Here is a 21,595-nt window from a genome sequence, read left to right on the forward strand (position 1 = left end):
ATATGACATAAATTGACACAAATTTAATACTTCTGGACTGAACAAACATTTGTGAATAATAGACACCTCCTCCCTCAGTTCCTCAGAGCGATTTTCATTTATCTGTGTCACTGGACTGATTTCCTAAGAGCTGCCCCAGCTGTTCCAGATAATCCCACATCTATTCTGTTTTCCCATGTATTCCCTTAATAAGGTCACAATAAAAAACAAGACAAGACTGGAATGGGGGGGGGGGGTTTAAGAAAGTATTCCCTGAAATAATGTTGCCAAGATAATTTCAACTCATTTTGAATTTGGGTGAGCAGGTGCAACTTGGACTTGTGTCTGAATGAGATGGTAGAGATTTATTTATTTATTTATTTATTTATTTATTTAATTAATTAATTAATTAGTTAGTTAGTCCAATACACAATACATATTGAGGAGAATAGACATGAAGTATTACATATAAAGAAAAGATATGAAACTAGAGGAGAAGATATATGAAAGGGAGAAAAAATATATGATATATGGGATAAGGGGAGACAATTGGACAGGGGACGAAAGGCACACTGGTGCACTTATGCACGCCCCTTACTGACCTCTTCGGAACCTGGAGAGGTCAATCATGGATAGTCTAAGGGAGAAATGTTGGGGGTTAGGGGTTGACACTACTGAGTCAGGTAATGAGTTCCACGCTTCGACAACTCGATTGCTAAAGTCATATTTTTTACAGTCAAGCTTGGAGCGATTAATATTAAGTTTGAATTTGTTGCGGGCTCCTGTGTTGTTGCGGTTGAAGCTGAAGTAGTCATTGACAGGCAGGACGTTGCAGCATATGAATTTGTGGGCAATACTTAGATTGTGTTTTAGGCGTCGTAGTTCTAAGCTTTCTAGACCTAGGATTGATAGTCTGCTTTCGTAGGGCATTCTGTTTCGAGTGGAGGAGTGAAGAGCTCTTCTGGTGAAGTATCTTTGGACATTTTCTAGGGTGTTGATGTCCAAGATGTGGTATGAATCTGAAATGATAAAATGGATTTTTATCAGTCCTTCCTATTATCCTCCTTTCATATCCTCCACCTATAGGTAAAGGTAAAGGTTCCTCTCGCACAGATGTGCTAATCATTCCCAACTCTAGGGGGCAGCCCGCATCTCAGATACAAAGCCGGAGAGCCAGCACTGTCCAAAAATGTTTCCATGGCCAGCATGATTAAATGTCAACAGAATGCTGTCACCTTCCCACCAAAGGTGGTCCCTATATTTCTACTTGCATTTTTACATGCTTTCAAACCAGTAAGTTTGCAGAAGCTGGAATAGATGTCACAACTTAATCAGCTGGTTCTCAAAAAAAAGGAACGGAAAGGAAAGAAAATGAACAGAACTGATTGGTGGATGTAATGGACTGTGGGTAAATAAAATTTGCGCGAAAAACTCAGAGTTGGTTTTGCTTCTTCTGTGCCAATTTGGATTTATTCAGTAAAGTTTATACTCTGGGTAAAATAATGTCCCAGGAGGGTTTTTTTCTGGATTCAGCAACTGTACAGTTGACAGAAGGGATGGCAACAGGTGAAACAGAAATTGGCTCTTATTATTTATTTTATAAATTAGATTTCCAAGGTTGTTTGATCCTGGACTTGCTTTCTACTGTACTAAAACAAATAAAGGCTTAATTGTCTTTTTTTTTTTTTTTTAAATGGAAGCAGAAAATGCAGGAAGCAGGAGGGTTAAAAAAGAAGTAGCCACTTGGCAGTTGAATAAAGGAAAAAAGAAAAGGGAATAATAAGCAATAAATAACAGAAGAAATGAAACATTCAGGAATTTGGTTGATATACCTTGAAGCAGAAACAACTGATTTAGACTATGGCATGTCAAAAATGAGCTAGCAATATATATTAACATTTCATAATATTAAATTAGTTAATAAGTAATGATTTTTTTTAATGATTTTTTTTCAGCTTCAGAATTCTGTTTTAATAATTCACTATAGGCCAGTACTCACTATAGGCCAGTACCAGGCATGCTTTGATGGGTTAATGGGGGCCAGGTGCTTTGCCCTCTTCAAAGTTAATCGAGGTGCTTGGTTTTTTATAAGAATCCAGAACTGAAATAAAACTGACAACATATCCATGTCAGAAGTTATAAAACTTTTTCAGAATGAACAACACTGAGATTTACAGTCTAGAAACTGGAGTATCCTATAATGTCACATCAAGGGTCACAAGTTCTTAATATCAGTGGATTGGGGAGTAAAATTGATTCAGCAAAGATTACATTTTAAGCTTATTACCTATTCTCCAAATAATATTTTGAAAGAATTGACATCAGATTTCCTTTGATGCAAAAAATTGGAGGGTTCAATGACCCATGTGATTTAATCCTGTAAATTACCTGCATCTTTTAAGAAAATTTTAACATATCTGGCAAAATTTAGGGGGGAATCCTTCCATTTTAATAATGTTGGGGTTATGTTAAATTATATTCCAAACATCTAGAATCCTGTGTCTTTGAGAGATTATGGTTATACTGAGCCCAAGGGAGTGGAGGATGGGAGAGAGGATGGGTTGCTAAGAAAATTATTTTGAGATATCAGAAAATTCCAGTTACTTGGGAGTGGGTTTTGGAAACATTTTAGGCAGTTTATTGGATTTGAAAAGGTGACTTTCTTCACTAATCAGAAAATGAAGCTACATATTTTTCTTTATTATAGATATTATGATGATATTATATTATATCTCAATGGAAGATGATACAATAAAGGGAATTGAATGGTGTGTTAAATGTGGTTGGCAGGCATTGAGCAAACTAAGCATAATTTTCAAAAACAATCTGCCCTTATGCACGAAGAGAAAAGTTTTTGATCATGTGCGCTTTCTTTGCTAATGTATGTGGGTGAAATATAGACATTAACTGCACAATTGATACAGAAGCTACGAGTGGCATAAAGAACCATGGAAAGATACATGCTGGGCATTACAGGCAAGATAGAAAGACTTGCACATGGACTGGAGAACAAACAAACGAAAGTAAGCAATATTATCAAGAGAGTAAAAGAATTGAAATGGAAATGGGCTGGTCACATAGCAAGAAGAACTGATAGCAGGTGGGCCAAGGCAGTCATAGAATGGATCTCACCTGATAAAAGGCGCCCACAAAAGAGACGTAAAAAAAAGATGGATCACTGACATTAGTAAGTATTGTGGGCCCAATTGGCAAAAGAAAGCCCAAGACTGTATTGGTTGGAAATATGCGGAAGAGACCTTCATCCTGCAGTAGATAGATAATGACTAAAATGATTATTGTATTAACATAGCATAGCATAGTATGTTTTATATTATATTGTATTGTATTGTATTGTATTGTGTTGTTATTATATTATATTATATTATATTATATTATAAATTATATTTTATATAATTTATATAATTTATATAAAATAGCATTACTACCATGCTATTTTCCCATTTTAGAATGGAGTATTATAAGTTTTTATTATAAATTATTTTAATACAACAACTAAAAAGTATACACTGCTCAAAAAAATAAAGAGAACACTTAAACCACACAATATAACTGCAAATAAATCTAACTTCTGTGAAATCAAATTGTCCTGTTTGGAAGCAACACTGATTGACAATCAATTTCACATGCTGTTGTGCACATTCAACTTTGTACAGAACAAAGTATTCAATGAGAATATTTCGTTCATTTGGATCTAGGATGTTTTGTTTGAGTGTTCCCTTTATTTTTCCAGATTTTTTGAGTAGTATATATCATATTGTATTTAAATACTTTTACAATATAAGTGATGTCTTGAAGGCTTGTTAATGGTCTATCCCCCAAATTAAATTTAAGAAGAGATTATGTGTTTTCTGAGCTAATAAACCTGATTTTGCCACAGTTAGCATGGAAAAATATCAGGAGATTGTTGCAATTAACTGTGACAGAGGTAGTTCCATATTTAAATGATTCACTAGGCCGTGTTAATAGTGAATGAAAGTGTTATCAGAATTCTCATTCCTTGTTCACCAATTCACTAATATTTGTACAAGTCTGCTCTGCCGGACAGGAAAAAAAATACAAAAATACAATTAGTTTTCTAAAAGGACCATTCCAAAGATTGCATGATAAAACATTTCAGTAAAGAGACAGAAGTGGATATTTAAAAATATATGCAAAACACATTTTTAAAAGTTCTGGGAATAACTGAAATTACCATAAAGTAAGTGTCATGAAAGCTCTCTGGCCTAAGAAAACTGTCTATAATTATTTCAAGGCAATAATCATTTCTACTGTGCTGCATGATAGTTTTTAATTATATTCTTGCCACTTTGGTCATTGAAATAGAAACCTGGCATCAAAATGTGTGGGTGCAGCTTCTTTAAGGTAATGCTAGGAGGTGTGACATACATGTTTACACATGTTTCAAACACCTTTTCCACTTTGAATCCAGCTCACTGCACACCTTCTGTCTGGAAACATACTTCTAATGGGAAGGTTTAGCCCGTAATTGAGAGAGACAACATGGCTTTATTTATGTATGAGCAATTAACAATGTTTCTTAAATCACATCAACAGGGGTGTCTTCAGAGAAGTTTTTTTTAAAAAATCAAAATAGAACCTCATGATCCAAATGACCCTCTTGGAACAGATAGAATAGAATAGAATAGAATAATTAATAATAATTAATTAATAATAATAATAATAATAATAATAATACAGTACAAATACAAATACAATATTAAAAAGTTTTTAAAAACTAATTTAAAAATACATTGTCATAGCAATCATCGAGTACAGTCATATACATTCAGTCCAATAGAATAGAATAGAATAGAGTAGAGTAGAGTAGAGTGGGATGGGATGGAAGGGAAGGGAAGGGAAGGGAAGGGAAGAGAAGAAGAGAGAATTTTATTGGCCACGTTTGATTGGACACACAAGGAATTTGTCTTGGTGCATATGCTCTCAGTGTACATAAAAGAAAAGATAAGTTCGTCAAGAATCATAAGGCTCTTTCAGACCCAGGTCCCTATTAGGGATACACCTGAATCCCAATTTTCTGACTTCATAGAGCACACTTGACTTCACAGGTTGTGTTTATGGTTCATATAAAACTAAAATACAATAGGCACAATCACAAAATGTAATTTTGCAAACGTACCGTCACTCTTTTAAACACTTCTGTCATTCAGTGATGAGTAAAATTGAACCACCATCCCCTAATATAAATGCTTAGGAATACATTAAAAACCCCTCCAATGCCATGATGTAATTGGTGAAAATTATGGCTAAAGTAAAGCATATCAAAATGTATGACTTTCTCAACTGTTGCTTACATCTTAAATATCTTCCTGGTAACATAGGAAAGGCTACAAGAAACATTCCTGATTGATTTTTTAAAATCTTCCTTTTTTTCCCCTCTGCAGTCTTAAAAACAGTTTGAGAAGGGAAATCTGGTTTGTGCATTCCCTTTCACTGTCTACATCCCCATTGGAACATAGGGAAAATGAGATTTATTGAAAATGGAAACAATAGTTCTTCTAAATGTCAATGAAGTATCCAGTTTATGATTGTCCCAAAGGAGCTGTTCAAAAAGCAACTGGACTTCCTTGGTTTCTTTCCTTTCTCATTTCATTTCTCATAAAAGCTTCATAGTTAAACATTTTAAGTTAAACATTTTATGGGAGGGGGATCAATTGCCTTTTGAAAAGCACCTTATGGATACAGATCTCCTGGGGTTTTGGAAGAACGGAAGCCACACAATGTTTTAAGAGAATAACCAGCTCAGACAGTATATTCATAGGCCAATGAAGCAATCTGAAAAGTTGGGGTTTGTTCCTCACTTCTGACTTCTGAGATGCAAGTGTTATTCAAATGCTGAAGTTTCAATCTGCAAAAGCCATGTTTACTGATGTGCTTTGATTTTAATCAACAATCTAAGTGACGTTTAGCTTGAAGAAAAATCATAGATACTTGCATTTTTAATAGAATAGAATTTTATTGGCCAAGTGTGATTGGACACGCAAGGAATTTGTCTTGGTACATGTGCTCTCAGCATACATAAAATAAAATATACATTTGTCAAGAATCATGTGATACAACACTTAATGATTGTCATAGGGGTCAAATAAGCAATGAAGAAGCAATATTAATAAAAATCTTAGGATATAAGCAACAAGTTACAGTCATACAGTCAACATGGGAGGAAATGGGTGATAGGAATGATGAGAAAAACTAGTAGAATAGAAGTGCAGATTTAGTAGAAAGTCTGACAGTGTTGAGGGAATTATTTGTTTAGTAGAGTGATGGCGTTCAGAAAAAAACTGTTCTTGTGTCTAGTTGTCTTGGTGTACAGTGCTTTGTAGCGACGTTTTGAGGGTAGGAGTTGAAACAATTTATGTCCAGGATGTGAGGGGTCAGTAAATATTTTCCCCGCCCTCTTTTTGACTCGGGCAGTATACAGGTCCTCAATGGAAGTCAGGTTGGCAGCAATTGTTTTTTCTGCAGTTCTGATTCTCCTCTGAAGTCCGTGTCGGTCCTGTTGGGTTGCAGCACCAAACCAGACAGTTATAGAGGTGCAGATGACAGACTCAATGATTCCTCTGTAGAACTGTATCAGCAGCTCCTTGGGCAGTTTGAGCTTCCTGAGCTGGCGCAGAAAGAACATTCTTTGTTATGCTTTTTTGATGATGTTTTTGATGTTAAGTGACCATTTTAGGTCTTGAGTTATGATAGAACCTAGAAATTTGAAGGTCTCTACTGTTGATACTGTGTTGTCTAGTATTGTGAGAGGTGGAAGGGTGGAAGGGTTTCTCCTAAAGTCTACCACCATTTCTACGGTTTTGAGTGTGTTCAGTTCTAGATTTTTCTGGTCACACCACAAGGATAGTTGTTCAACTTCCCATCTGTATGCGGATTCATCATTGTCTCGAATGAGTCCGATCACTGTTATATTGTCTGTAAACTTGAGTAGTTTAACAGATGGATCGTTTGAGATGCAGTCATTAGTGTATAGAGAGAAGAGAAGTGGTGAGAGTACACAGCCTTGGGGGGGCACCTGTGCTAATTGTACATATATCTGATGTGATTTTTCCTAGCTTCACCTGCTGCTTCCTGTCTGTTAGGAAGCTTGTGTAAGGGTTAAATGTGATGTTTAATGTTTAATGAATCAGATTTTATTTTACTATTGATTTGGTTCTCCTGCTCTAGTAATCCACACGTGCCAGTTTCACCAGTTATTATTCAGGCTGAGAGTCAAGTGTTGTACAATGCGTATCAAAATAAACCAAAATTAAGGAAACATAAGAGCCTTGTTAGTATGCTTTCTCCAGAATGATAAACCAATGTTATGGTTTAATTTATTGGCCTGATTCACACATCATGCTAAGATTCTTCATAGCAGACAGAGCGATTGTGTAAACTAGTCTAACACTTTATGCAAATCCAATCATTGTGTTTAAAATTCTGGTCTGTTCTCGTAGCTCATTCCATTTTCTCCTCTATATATAATGTCTTCATTTTCTGCCTCTTCCTAGTGTCATGCTAATTGAATTAAGAGAGGCCTCATTATCAAAAGAAATGCTAAGCAACCAAAACAGACTCAATTCAATTCACTAGAAAATCTTAGAAAATGTAATAGTGACATTAAGGGTTAGAGCATCAGTTGTATTAATTGGCAAGACTGAGATGAGCTTATTTTGAGTTTTAAAATTGCGTCATTATGGCAAGGTGTTAATGGGGATTGTGTCTTTCACATTTAGTACGGTTGAAAGATTTAACTGTCTTGCTGGAGGTTCTTGCAACACAGAGTAGGTAGCCAAAGCATTTAAAAACTTTTACACCTACAAACATTTCCTCCTTTCAAAAAGTCTTGCCAGTTTTTGAAAAATGGAGCGAGGAGCCATGTCTGAACCAATCCCAAATGTTTAAGAGACACTATTAGTAATGTCTGAAGTTAATCACCCATCCTCAGTACTGTAAGAATGGTTAGTAAACATTGCAGGTTTGATGCAGGTTAGGGCTGTGATTGACAGCTGATCATTCCCCACTACTGAGTTACAGTGTAGTCCAGGGGTCAGCAACCTGCAGCTCTGGAGCCGCGTGTGGCTCTTTGGGCTCTCTGCCTTGGCTCCCTGTCCCATCATTGGCTGGCTCGCCCTCCCCTCCTTCACCTTGCCTGAGAATATAAGGGTGATGACGTGAATGGAGAAATGGTAATAGCTGATTCTCTGGCACTGGTTGAGGACCATAGCCACCCCTGCCCGAGGCTTCCCTTCAGGCGGCCCTTCTCCCCCTCTGGCGACTCCCTGGCTGGCTGTAGCGGGTCAAGCCTCAAGGGGTCTTGAGGCTTTGACCCTCAAGCAAGTGTCAAAGTGCAGCAAAGGCACTGTCAGGCTGAAGCCATTACGTAGAGTTAGAGACTTTGGCCTCCCACAGTAGCACAGTATTAGGGGAATTGGGAGGGGTAGTTGAATGAGAGGGAAAGTTAATAGCCACAACAAATTCCTTTCTTAGAGCCCAAGGTCATCTTTTGTTCTGCATCAACTGAAGAAAAGAAGTCGGTGGAATCCCTGCATTTGGACTGATCCTCATGATGAACTTGTGGGTGTGGGGATGTGGGATGAACCTTAACCTGGATGGGGCACTGGAAGGAAGTTAGTATTGGGATGGCAATGATCTGACCAACATGGCTCTGATAATAAATCGAACCTTGAGTGAGAGAATTGGACTGGAATCTGATTTATTTCTCAGATGCTATTTGGGGCCACACACACACCACAGGCAGCAAGGGAGTCACAAGAGGGGGGGAGGGTCTCCTGAAGAGAAGCCGGGAGTGATGATTGTTCCCCACCACACACAGAGAGAAGGGGGGAGAGAGGGAGAAAGAGAGACAGGGAGAGAGAAAGAGAGAGGGGAAAGAGAGAGATAACTTTTTCTCATAGAAAAGAAAACATAGAGCCACAAAACCTTAGTAATAGCTGGGGTGGTCATGTGACTCGGTGGGAGTGACATCAACTTGGCCCCACCCACTCAGATTTTGTGGCTCTAGGTGTTGTTTCCTCTGGGGAATGGGTCCAAATGGTTTTTTTCAGTTTTCAAGGTTGCAACCCCTGATACAGTCAAATGACAATTCAGAGAAAAGTGGCATCATAGTCTTGCAATACAAGCCCTGCTCTGTTCCAACATACATTGTGATGTTGCACACGCATCCAAAAAGAACAGAGGTTGCAATGTGGCCATGTAGGGCTTTATGACCTATAAAGCCCTACATGGCATCGGACCAGAATACCTCCAGGACCGCCTTCTGTCGTACGAATCCCGGCGACCGATTGGGTCCCACAGAGTTGGCCTTCTATGGGTCCCATCAACTAAACAATGCCGTCTGGCAGGACCCAGTGGAAGAGCCTTCTCTGTGGTGGCCCTGACCCTCTGGAATCAACTGCCCCCAGAGATCAGGACTGCCCTCACTCTCCTTGCCTTTCGTAAACTTTTGAAAACCCACCTATGTCGCCAGACATGGGGAAATTAGCACACCCCCTAGCTTTGGTTTGTTTGGCTTGTATGATTGCTTTTTTATAAGGGTTTTTAAACTGTTTTTAAATATTGGATTTGCATTCATTGTATTGTTTTTTTCTCGTTGTGAGCCACTCCGAGTCCCTGGAGAGGCGTGGCATACAAATCTAATAAATAAATAAATAAGCAGGATTTTATCTAAGGTTTTAATACCCTCTATGCATTCATTAATTGACAGAAAACTACACTGCTATGAAATTTGCTATTTCTAAATTACTCATTTGGTCTATTGCCTCTTTATCAAGTTACCATAATTTCTGATTTTCCTCCAAATGGACAACAAAACTCACAGTTTTGTAGATTATAAGACTGCCCATGGAAAGCTTATGGGGGAAATTGTTATTTAAATATTGGTAGAGCTAAGGATAATGTAGGTCTAGCTTATTCATAAGCTGAAAATGGCATTAAGGCACTTTCAAGGGGACACAGCAAAGAAATATATTTGTGGTAGCTAATTATAAGTTGGCAAAGGCCTTTAGTAACTCTGGTGGACTAAGGGCTGCATCAAAGACATAGGAATCAATTTCTTCTCCCTGTATAATTCGGCCACGCATCTAGCAGTTCAATTTATCTTTGTCAAGATGATAAGAGCTTCTGATTATAACGTTTTTCACAGTACACTGCTGTGTATGCACGGGTCTCTTCAAACTTGTCCTCCAATGGTGGCTCAACTCCTACAATGCTAAACCATGCAGCTTATGATGGGATTTAATGGCTAGGGAGTTTTCTTTTTCTCAAAAGCCTGGAACCAGTGGTTATATAATGCAACTGGCTGGAAGGAGCTTTAGTCAGACAACACAATGCCTTTCTTAACACAATGCATAAATAATCTGAAATTTTCATTAACACCTGAAGTGGTAATGGCCACTAATTTGCATTATATAAAAAAAGAATTGGGTAAATTTGTGGATAAAAGATTCATTAAGAGCTATTAATGTTTCCTGCTTTATTTATTTATTTTTATTTATTTATTTATTTTGTCCAATACACAATGAGTGGTTTAGTGGGTATATATCTATATACACGTAGTAAAATACATGATGAAGGTTATAGAGGAGATACTCATAGTAAAATATATCTAAGAAAGAATAGAAAAGAAGATATAGTAATAGAACATATCAATGAGAGAATAGAAGAAGAGATATAGGAATAGAAGAAAGGTATAGGAGATATAGGAGAGCAATAGGACAGGGGACGGAAGGCACTGTAGTGCACTTGTACTCGCCCCTTATTGACCTCTTAGGAATCTGGATAGGTCAACCATAGATAATCTAAGGATAAAGTGTTGGAGGTTTGGGGATGACACTATGGAGTCCGGTAATGAGTTCCACGCTTCGACAACTCGGTTACTGAAGTCATATTTTTTACAGTCAAGTCTTTGAAGAACATACTTTCACACACAAAATTCTTCACGCTCACTCCTGAAGTATCTCCAAGTGTAAGTCCCGCTGAAGCGGGACATCATTGATGGCGGAGGGAGGCAAACAAAATTCTCTTTATTTTTCTCTCTCTCTCATCCTCTCTCTCTTTCTCTCTGGGGGACGCCCTCACCTCTCTGTGATGTACAGGCAGCCGGTGCCCAGGCTGTGTCCTGCGAGCATGGCCTCAGTGCAAGACCTACCCTGAGAGAGACACAGGAAGTACTGGGAGACACAGGAAGTACCACCTGGGAGACACAGGAAGTACGGGGAGACACAGGAAGTACAACCTGGGAGACACAGGAAGTACGGGGAGACACAGGAAGTACAACCTGCCCAGGATGACTCCAAGACGCTTCGCTGTTTCCTTCCACCATCACCACAGGAAGAAAATTGAGACATTTCTGAAAAGGCACGGGATGTAAGACAGATTATGAAAAAGTGTGACTGTCCTGTGGAAAGTGGGACATCTGGTCACCTTATCTAAGTGAAATCCTACAACTCATCAGAAAAAGAATGAGTGCAAACACCTTCAAATTCTATTTATATGCATCAGCTTTGTTTATAGTTTTGGGAATTGATGTCCACACGTCTTCAAGTTGCTGAGATTGAGGTTGCTCTACATGCAAAACATTGCAAGAGGGTGAAGGATATGTCTCTTTGCTTGTGGGCATCCCAGAAATTGCTGGTTGACTACTAGCAGTAGCACTCAGATGGGCCTTGATCTGAACTAATAGAATTCTTCTTATGCAATGATTTTTGGCCTGAGGAAGGAGCAACTCTCTAATTATTATTCTGACTTCTGAAGTCAAAGGAGCCTAGAGATATCATCAAAAGAAGGTTGAAAGTTCATTTTTAACAATTCCGGGGGCTTTTGGATAGTTTAAACTTGTATCACATGGATCTTTAAAGAGCAAGATACTGCTTAAATATTATATCAACCCACACACCCCACAAAAAAAATCCCCCATGTTGTTGTCAGAAGTTGAAGCAGGGTGTGAACAAGGGAGAGCTTTCTTAAGAGTAGAAATATAACCAAGATCAGAATCAAAATTATTACAGAGGCATCAACAGTAGCAGGGTCCTACCGTTATGGAGAAGGACTCCATACCGGTAGCAAAAATTGAACTGTGCGCTCAACTTCACATCTCTGAGGGGATTGTTCTATCCTGGGCCTACGCAGATTGAAAACAAAGGAGGAATCCACGCACTGAGATTTCAAATCAATCTTTTTATATAGGAAGCATCATTTATATAATCCAAATTCATGCATGCAAGTTATTATTATTATTATTATTTATATTTATTAGTTCATCTTGACATCTTCTCAGTGAGAGGAGTTAACAAATAACAGTCCGGCGGCTAGGCTGCTGCCAAAGATCAAAGCTAATTGCACATTCCTTTATGAGATAAAGAGTCTCCGGTTTCACTGACTTACATTTGCAGCTTCCCAGACTCTCTGCAGACAAGGCATTTTTACTCCAAGGATTTTAGCAAAAAAATAACAGTTGGCTAGCGTAACATGGATAGGACCTAAACATTAACTGACTCCATTACAAAATGTTGAAACTCCACCTCAAATTTCCCATCAGCCACCCTTATGGGGAGTGGTCAACAATTCCCTAGAGTTAACAAACTACAGACTACTTAATTTCCCCACACAAGTACAGTGGTACCTCTACCTCAGAATGCCTCTACTTGCAAACTTTTCTAGATAAGAATCGGGTGTTCAAGATTTTTTTTGCCTCTTCTCAAGAACCATTTTCCACTTACAAGCCTGAGCCTCCAAAACTGTAACCGGAAAAGCCTCCATGGGGCCTCTCTAGGAATCTCCTGGGAGGAAACAGGGCCGGAAAAGGCAGGTAGAAGCCTCTGTAGGGCCTCTCTAGGAATCTCCTGGGAGGAAACAGGGCCGGAAAAGGCAGGGAGCAGCCTCCGTGGGGCCTCTCTAGGAATCTCCTGGGAGGAAACAGGGCTGGAAAAGGTGGGGGGGCCTCTGTGGGGCCTCTCTAAGAATCTCCTGGAAGGAAACAGGGCCTCCATTCTCTCTGTAGCTTCTCCAATCACATGCATTATTTGCTTTTACATTGATTCCTCTGGAAAAAAATTGCTGATTCTTCCAAACTTTTCTACTTAAGAACCTGGTCATGGAACGAATTAAGTTCATAAGCAGAGGTACCACTGCATTATTATTTTTTTCTTAGTCTTCTAAAGTGGGCATCTAAGAAAGGCTCATGTTCTTCCTTCTCCTCCTCTTCCTCTACACCAGACCCTACTGTCATTGGCATATCTGCCACCTCTGGTGGTCTTTCAGGTTCATCCAGGTTTATTTCTCCCTCACTCTTGCGCTCTGCATCAGCTGGCAAAACCACTGGCCCAGTGTATCAAGATGGGCCTGAATCCAGCATTCTGTGTGACACAGTGGCCCACCAATTGTCCATGGGGTCTTGAGCAGAAAGAGAAGACAAGACCCTCCCTTTCCCCTGACCCCCAACAAATGATACTCAAGGGAATCCTGCCTGCCTCAACCAACATAGAGGTGGCACATGGGGGAGGGAGCTCCATTTTCACTACCCCACTGCATCCCCCCCCATCCAGGCAGCAGCCCACCTCCGCATACAACCAAACAGCAGACAGTGGATTATGCATAATTCAGAGTTGTAAGTCAGGACCAGGTGAAGGTTGGGAGTGACTAAATCTCAAGGAATCTTTGGCGGCTTTGCTTTGCAACACAGGAATCTTTGAAGTTTGTGCCTGGAGTTCCATGAAATATGCAGAAAACAAAAGCCAAACTTTCCAACTGCTAAGTTTAAACATCCCTTGTGAAGGAGAACATTTCTTTGTTCATAGTTTACTTTGACTTTGAGCCCCTGGCCTGCCAGTTACTTTCTAGGTTCAGCTGGACAAAGACATTGATATTCCTCTTTAACACGGATAATTAAATAAACATTTCAGAGCACCCGCCCCCCAATTCTGATTTACTTCCTAATAAACCCTTGAAAGGTTTCTATGAGCTAATGCTATTCTAAAACCTTCCTTGTGATTTCTCAGATTTCCTCTGTCAAATTAGATGCTTCTTTTTTATTTTAGTTTCAGAACTATTTTAGATTTCACCCCCCTCCCCGATTTTTCTTGGTGATATTGTTCAGTTTATTGAAGACTTATATCAGAGCTGTCAAACCCCTGGCCCCTGGGCTGGATGGATCATGCACTGGCCATGCCTACGCTCTGTTTGTTTGTTTGTTTGTTTGTTTGTTTGTTTGTTTGTTTGTTTGTTTGTTTGTTTGTTTGTTTGTTTGTTTTTTGGTTTGGTTTGGTTTGGTTTGGTTTGGTTTGGTTTGGTTTGGTTTGGTTTGGTTTGGTTTGATTTGATTTGATTTGATTTGATTTGATTTGATTTGATTTGATCTGTATGCCGCCCCTCTCCGTGGACTTGGGGCGACTAACAACAATGATAAAAACCGCATGTAACAATCCAATACTAAAACAACTAAAAAACCCTTATTATAAAACCATACATACATAGTTTAGCGAAATTACGGCTACTGATGCAGCCATCCAGTGGTCTGCTACACCTGAGGACAGAGCACATTCTTCCCATCCAGAGACGCATCTCACTGTGATCAGAAAGATGTTGCATTATGCCCATTGCTCTTACTCAGCGGAGGAGTGTTAAAACCAGCAGTACTTGCAGGCAGCACAAATGGCAACAACATTTTTTTTATTTCAAATGCAGGAATTGGGAGAAAAGTAACACAATGTGGCGGAATGTCTTACAGACCTTGAGAATGTGGAGGAGCAAGATTGTTAAAGGAATTTAAAAAAAAAAAAAAGCTCTGTTGTAGAAAAATTTCCTGATTTTCCGTGGGAGGAGAAAGATGAGAAAAGAAGTACAAATCAACTCTGCTTGAATTATGCTAGGTCTAATTTGAGCTGGAGAACTGCTTCAACTGGCCTTCCGATTCTGTCCGCTGTCTCTGAGCTCTGTTGTTTTCTTGCCGACATTTCATTACTTGATGGGATAACGTCATTAGGGCCCTCGAGGATGTTACTTCATTGGCTAATGAAACATTTGTGAGTAAACAATCCAGCTCAGAGAGCACCAAGGACTGCATAGTTCAACCCTGAGTTACAAATATTCTCTTATATGGGATTGCGGCAATTTATTGATGGATTTATGTATGTATATATATGTTTGTTTGTGTATCTATCTATCTATCTATCTATCTATCTATCTATCTATCTATCTATCTATCTATCTATCTATCTATCTATCTGACTTAAGATATTTTTCAGTGTATAAGACGCACATTTTCCCTCCCTAAAAGAGGCTGATAATTTAGGTGCGTCTTATAATCTGAATGTAGGTTTTTTTTTGGGGGGGGGGGGGGGTTCAGCCCTAACTAGCTGCTAATGATCTTCCCAGCTCTTACCTTGCAGGCTCTTTCATTGTTTCTCCCTGCCAAGCATGTTTTCCAAGCCCTAAGTCTTTGCAGGGTTTTTTTCATTACTCTAATTTGCCCTGAGTAAGTTTCTTTCCAGGCCTAACGAGGTGCTAACAATGTTCCCAGCTCTTACCAGCTTGCATTGTTATTCTCTGCCAAAAATGTATTCCAAACCCTGTCTTTATAGGGTTTTTTAATTGCTTTATTTGCTCCAGATGTTTCTTTCCAGCCCTAACCAGGTGCTATTAATGTATCCAAGCTCTTTCATTGCTTCTCTCTGCAAAGAATGTTTTCTAAGCCCTAAGCCTTTGCAGGTTTATTTTCCCCATTGGTCTAACTTGCTCCAAATGTTTCTTTCCAGCCCTAACTACCCTGTTTCCCCGATAGTAAGACACCCCCGATTGTAAGACGTATCGCGGGTTTCAGGGGGGTCGGCTAATATAAGCCGTACCCCGAAAGTAAGACATATGTCTTACTTTCGGGGAAACATGGGGATATTGCCGCCTCCCTCTTATCTAGCTGCGCGCTGCCTCCTGCCCACGTCCACACCGTCCCCCTCTCCATACGTCGCCGCGTCTGCCACCTCCCTCTGATCTTAATGAGCGCCGCCTCCTGCCCACTTCCGCGCCGCCCCCCTCTCCATACATCACCGCGCCGTCCCCCTCTCCATACGTCACCGCGCCGTCCCCTGCACTTGTCACTGCCGCCTCCTGCTTAAAATACGGTAATGCACACAGTATTAATCATACATCAGTAAAACATACACACTGGCATACTGGGGTATCATCTGCTGTTTTGTGGTGAATACAATACTGTTCAGGTTGTTAATAAATGTTAATTTTATGGTTAAAACAAAACATTTGACAATTTTTTTTCCAATATAAGACATACCCCGAAAGTAAGACATAGTGGGGCTTTTGGGGATAAAAAGAAAGTAAGACACTGTCTTACTTTTGGGGAAACACGGTAGGTGCTAATGATGTTCTGAGCTCTTACCCACTTGCAAGCTCTTTCATTGTTACTCTCTCAGAATAATATTTTATTAAGCCCTTAACCAGGGGATAAAATAATGTGCTGAAGCTGACCCAACTAAGGACGCTAGCCAGACGAATACCTGGTAAGCAGATTCTTTTCCCTATTTTCCTCCCCCAAAACTAAGGTGCTTCTTATATTCCAGTGCGTCTTATACTCCAAAAAATACAGTATATGCCGCCCTTCTCCGAAGACTCAGGGCGGCTCACAACATATAAAAAAACAATAGTTCTAAAGCCCAATTATAAAACTAGTTTAAACCCATATCGTAAACCCCATATTTAAAACCCGTATCATTAAAAAGCCATTCAACCATACACCTTCATATCACATTCATGCTAGCGGCCAGAGCAGAATGTTGAAGCTCGACGGCCCCTGGCCTGCCAGCAAAGATGAATTTTAGTGCCTTCCAGAAGGCCAGGAGAGTACGGGCAGTACAAATCTCTGGGGGGAGTTAGTTCCATAGGGTTGGAGCTGCTACAGAGAAGGCCCTTCCCCTAGGGCCCGCCAGACGGCATTGATTGGCTGATGGGACCTGGAGAAGGCAATTTCTTCCTTCCTGGAAAGAAATATATTTCTGAGAATCCAGGAGGCTCTTATTGGTGTGCCTTCCTAACAGGGTTTGACCCACAGGCAACTTCTCTCCTTGTCTTGCTATACATTCACAATCTTGCAGCATTTTGATGCAGATCTGATGGTATGTGGGAGTGACCTTGAGAGGCAAGTGGAAAACCTACAGCCAACCTGGTAAAGGGCCATTCTGCCCTCAGGTGAGGGGAAAGTATTGGAAGCTTCTCAGAAGGAATCCTCTCTAGTTTTCCAAATGCTAAAAAGAGAGAAGGGGCAAAATACTCTCAGTCATTCAAGATTCTGTGAATAGAATAGAATAGAATAGAATAGAATAGAATAGAATAGAATTTTATTGGCCAAGTGTGATTGGACACACAAGGAATTTGTCTTGGTGCATATGCTCTCAACGTACATAAAATAAAATGTACATAAAATAAAATGTAATCTTACAATAAAGGAAGTTTCTGATTTGGGTTTCTTGTCAGGACTACATTCAAAAAGTTAATATTGTTCTGCCACCATGTTTCAACCGCCCGTAATTACAGGGTAATTAGTCCAGGAAGACACACACCACACGATAAAAGGAAAACCCAAAAGTTTTTATAAACAGAAAAACAGAAACAGCTCCCTTTTTAAATGTCAAAGGGATTTTCTGGTACACACAAGGCACAGGTTAAATACAATCCAATTGCTCACCCAATAACTGGGAAATTGAGTCCAATTCGAAAGTCCAGAGAGTCCACACACACAATCCTGAACAGCAAAAAACCACGATCTTGACGAAACAATGAATCAGATAAACTTCCATGAGGCTAACACACCAGGCTACACTTTTATCTGTAGCACTAATTACAGCAGCCCCATCCAACCACAGGTGGCCTCATTTTCTCTTGTAATAATCCTTCAGTTGTTGTCTCCTATGCGTCACTCTACGCATGCGTGGATGTGTCATTAATTCTTGTTCAGAATCCAGGGATGATACAGATGATTGATCTCCTCCTGGGCTGTCTGCCAAACTCCCCTCTTCCCTATCACTCACACGCATGTGGATGTCTCCTCCACATCCACCTCCACATTGCTTGGGGCAGGAGCTGGGCCAGAGCTAACCACAACAAATATGAACCCTTTTTATACAGAGAAATTTTTTAAGCTCAACAGGGCAGTGCAAACAAATGAGAGAAAGTTGTAGAAACTCTGCTAGAGGGAACACCCTGATTCTCTTTTATGGTCTATAAAGAACAACAATAGTTAAGAAATTTGCAAGGCACAACACAAAGCAACAGCCTAAACAGGAAAATTTTAAACAATGCTTGTGGTCAGAGTCTGTCAGCTGAGCTCTCAAAATCTTAATCACTTCGGTGGCAGTGAAAAGCTCTAGTGATGCTGAAGAGGTTTTAGAGCAACAGTAGGAAAAAAAGAATAGAGACAGTAGGAAAACAAGGGGGGAAATATGAAGGTAACCTTGTCCATTTCTAAAACACAAGCTGGCCATGAGTAAAAACAAACGAAAATAAGACCATTTTCTTCTTAAAGACACAGCAACATCAAATGTAATAAAACTAATACAGAACAGGACACAAGAAATGTAATATAGCATTTCCATAACAGAGGCCACAGGCTAAAGCAATAACGAAGAGGGCTGTTAAAAGCCCACAAAATGTGAGTCTAAAAATTCCGATCTAAATTCACATGATTCCATCACAGATGTTTTATAACTAGCATCTTGCATTTAAATATGAGCCAGCAGTGTGCGGCGGCTGCCAAAAAAGCCAACACAGTTCTAGGCTGCATTAACAGAGGGATAGAATCAAGATCACACGAAGTTTTAATACCACATTATAAGGCCTTGGTAATGCCACACGTGGAATACTGCATTCAGTTTTGGTCACCACGATGCAAAAAGGATGTTGAGACTCTAGAAAGAGTGCAGAGAAGAGCAACAAAGATTATTAGGGGATTAGAGGCTAAAATGTATGAAGAACGGTTGCAGCAACTTGTTATGTCTAGTTTAATGAAAAGAAGGACCAGGGGAGACATGATAGCAGTGTTCCAATATCCCAGGGGTGGCCACAAAGAAGAAAGAGTCAAGCTATTCTCCAAAGCACCTGAGGGTAGAACAAGAAGCAATGGATGGAAACTAAACAAGGAGAGAAGCAACTTAGAACTAAGGAAAAATTCCCTGACAGTTAGAACAATTAACCAGTGGAACAGCTTGCCTCCAGAAGTTGTGAGTGCTCCAACACTGGAAGTTTTTAAGATGTTGGATAACCATCTGTCTGAAGTAGCATAGGGTTTCTTGCCTAAGAAGGAAGATGGACTAGAAGATCACAAAAGTCCCTTCCAACTCTGTTGTTGTTGTTGTTGTTGTTAACAATACAACACAGCAAATGAGATCAATATGCTGGATTTTGTATTTCATCACCAGTTGGATGTTGTTATTATTATTATTATTATTAGTAGTAGTAGTAGTAGTAGTAGTAGTAGTAGTAGTAGTAGTAGTTTTAGGGTTATTGGCTATACTGGCCACAGAAAAATGACCCTAAAAGAGGGATGGCCCCAAATATATTTTTTGCCATGAGCCAGAGGTTCCATACTTGTAGTTCCTTTTCTCTGTTTTCTCTACACACATAAACAGGAACAAAACAAACATATCCAGAGTGCTCTGTGGGCCAAAAACATCATAAATTATACAGCTAGTCCTCAACTTACTATAATGGGAACCAGAATGTTTGTCGTAAGTCATGTTGATTGTAAGTTGAGGCACCTTCATGACCACACATTTTATGATTATTTTTAAGTGCCTGAATGCATCATGAGGGTGGAGAGAACCACACAACATTTTAAGACAGGAGAAGTGCTTTATAAGCTGTAAAACAGAGAGTCTCTCCTCGAGGGAGATGGGAGCTCTAGAAATGTGAAATATAAATATCCTTTCTGAGGCTGTCATAACTCTGAAGGGTCGTTAAACAACAAACAACCAGTTGTAAGTCAAAGGCTACTACCTGTACTGTGTTTTTACTGAACACTGTTCCTCACTGAAGCTCATCCTCTCACTAACAGCTGATGGTGAATAACTATAGAAAACCATTGATGTGTGGATGTTACCAAAATTATTATCATTAATATGTAAAGGAAGGAAAAACAGAATTCTTGCTTCTTTCGTCCACAAATTATCTATCTATCTATCTATCTATCTATCTATCTATCTATCTATCCATTTATCTGTCTGTCTGTCTGTCTATCTATTCATCCATCCATCCATGATGATCCATCCATCCATCTAAACATAGAAACATAGAAGACTGATGGCAGAAAAAGACCTCATGGTCCATCTAGTCTGCCCTTATACTATTTCCTGTATTTTATCTTAGGATAGATATATGTTTATCCCAGGCATGTTTAAATTCAGTTACTGTGGATTTACCAACCACATCTACTGGAAGTTTGTTCCAAGGATCTACTACTCTTTCAGTAAAATAACATTTTCTCATGTTGCTTTTGATCTTTCCTCCAACTAACTTCAGATTGTGTCCCCTTGTTCTTGTGTCCATTTTCCTATTAAAAAGACTTCCCTCCTGAACCTTATTTAACCCTTTAACCTATTTAAATGTTTCGATCATGTCCCCCCTTTTCCTTCTGTCATCCAGACTATACAGATTGAGTTCATTAAGTCTTTCCTGATACGTTTTATGCTTAAGACCTTCCACCATTCTTGTAGCCCGTCTTTGGACCCGTTCAATTTTGTCAATATCTTTTTGTAGGTGAGGTCTCCAGAACTGAACACAGTATTCCAAATGTGGTCTCACCAGTGCTCTATATAGCGGGATCACAATCTCCCTCTTCCTGCTTGTTATACCTCTAGCTATGCAGCCAAGCATCTTACTTGCTTTTCCTACCACCCGACCACACTGCTTACCCATTTTGAGATTGTCAGAAATCACTACCCCTAAATCCTTCTCTTCTGAAATTTTTGCTAACACAGAACTGCCAATACAATACTCAGATTGAGGATTCCTTTTCCCCAAGTGCATTATTTTACATTTGGAGACATTAAACTGCAGTTTCCATTGCTTTGACCATTTATCTAGTAAAGCTAAATCATTTACCATATTGCAGACACCTCCAGGAATATCAACCCTATTGCACACTTTAGAGTCATCGGCAAATAGGCAAACTTTCCCTACCAAACCTTCCCCTATGTCACTCACAAACATATTAAAAAGAATAGGAGCCAGAACAGACCCTTGTGGCACACCGCTTTTAACCTGTCTTTGCTCAGAGAACTCACCATTAACAACAACTCTCTGATGTCTGTCTGTCCATCCATCCATCCATCCATCCATCCATCCATCCATCCATCCATCTATCTATCTATCTATCTATCTATCTATCTATCTATCTATCTATCTAATATATACATACATTAAATTTATCCTCCATCTTTTCTCACAGAAGTATTCTCTCATAACGTTCTTCAGCATAACAAACCTTTGACCCAACTTAGACTGAGAAATTATGATAAACTAAAATGGACTCAATAAATTTCCATGGTTGAAATCAGATCTTCACCCACAGGCTTTG

The sequence above is a fragment of the Erythrolamprus reginae genome, chromosome 1, assembly GCF_031021105.1.
Source record: "Erythrolamprus reginae isolate rEryReg1 chromosome 1, rEryReg1.hap1, whole genome shotgun sequence".
NCBI lineage: Eukaryota > Metazoa > Chordata > Lepidosauria > Squamata > Dipsadidae > Erythrolamprus > Erythrolamprus reginae.